Here is a 1,175-nt window from a genome sequence, read left to right on the forward strand (position 1 = left end):
TTAACACATCAGAAGTTTATCTGGTAACTGTGTGTAAAATATGGAAATGGAGGATTATCAGCCACCAAAACAGTGCTGGCTGTTTTATCTGAGGAAAACATGCCCCTTTCTTGCAACTTCCTCATTTCAGATGTTTATTACAATAAGACTTTATCTGCCTGGCTTAATATTTTTAAAGTATTGATGTAAAGACCTTAAAACCAGTTTAATCCTGAGTTATTTAATGTTATCCACGGCTTTTCTGAGCTCAATTAAAGCACAGTTAAAGGTGAGATGATAAGCACATATAGATCCTTTTAATATGAGTCTGTATATTTACTTTGGTGTATTAAACAGCCTCCCTTCACAGGCACTTCAGCCCTGGTGTGTACAAATCTCAGACCGTGCTTGTGCTGCTCTGCAGAGCCCAAATGTACACAGAGTGTGTTCTCAGACTTAAAAATCAGCTCTTATTTCTGGCAGGAACCTGCCTAAACCCTTGATTTCCCGTGCTGGGCATTCCAGGAGCTCTGTGCTGCCAGAATTCGGGTGTTTCCAGAAAAAATCTCCATCAGAGAACACTCCAAAGCCCCTCTGGCACTGCCTCCCACGCTGGCTCAAGCCACACCCCAGGAACTTCTCCTGACTTTGCCTTGTGAGCTTTAGGTAAATCTAAACAAGTGATTTGGCCCCTTTCAAATTTCATTGCTCAGGAAGAGATTTGCTGCTGCATTATCTTAATTCCACACGTTTAAGAGGTTCCTAGAATGAAACTCCATTAATTTAGGGAGAAACACGATATTGCTTTCTGGAGCAGAGATACGAGAGACCACAATTTCTTCCTGCTCTGGTGCAGCTGAAAGGCCACTGGAACCAGTTGCAATGTTCTTTTCCACTTATTTGGCTTTTCCCTGGGCCGTGAGTTGGACTCCAGCTTACCTGGTCACCTGTGTGGGATTAGCTAAGGGGTTTTCTGCCATTACTAAGCACTTCAGCAGCAGAGAGGATGTTGTGCTGTGGGGCTGGCACTCAGCAGCACTGCAGATATGCAAAATGTGGCTCAACAATGCCCTCGTGCCTGGGAACCCGGGAGGTGGGAGCTATTTTGGAGGGCAGCAGTGTGGGGATGACACATTCCTTATTTTTTTCCCCTCCTCTTCCTCTGGGGCTTGTTTCTTTTTTTTTTTTTTTTTTTT

The sequence above is a fragment of the Lepidothrix coronata genome, unplaced genomic scaffold (assembly GCF_001604755.1).
Source record: "Lepidothrix coronata isolate B3197 unplaced genomic scaffold, Lepidothrix_coronata-1.0 Scaffold27, whole genome shotgun sequence".
In the NCBI taxonomy this organism is placed as follows: domain Eukaryota; kingdom Metazoa; phylum Chordata; class Aves; order Passeriformes; family Pipridae; genus Lepidothrix; species Lepidothrix coronata.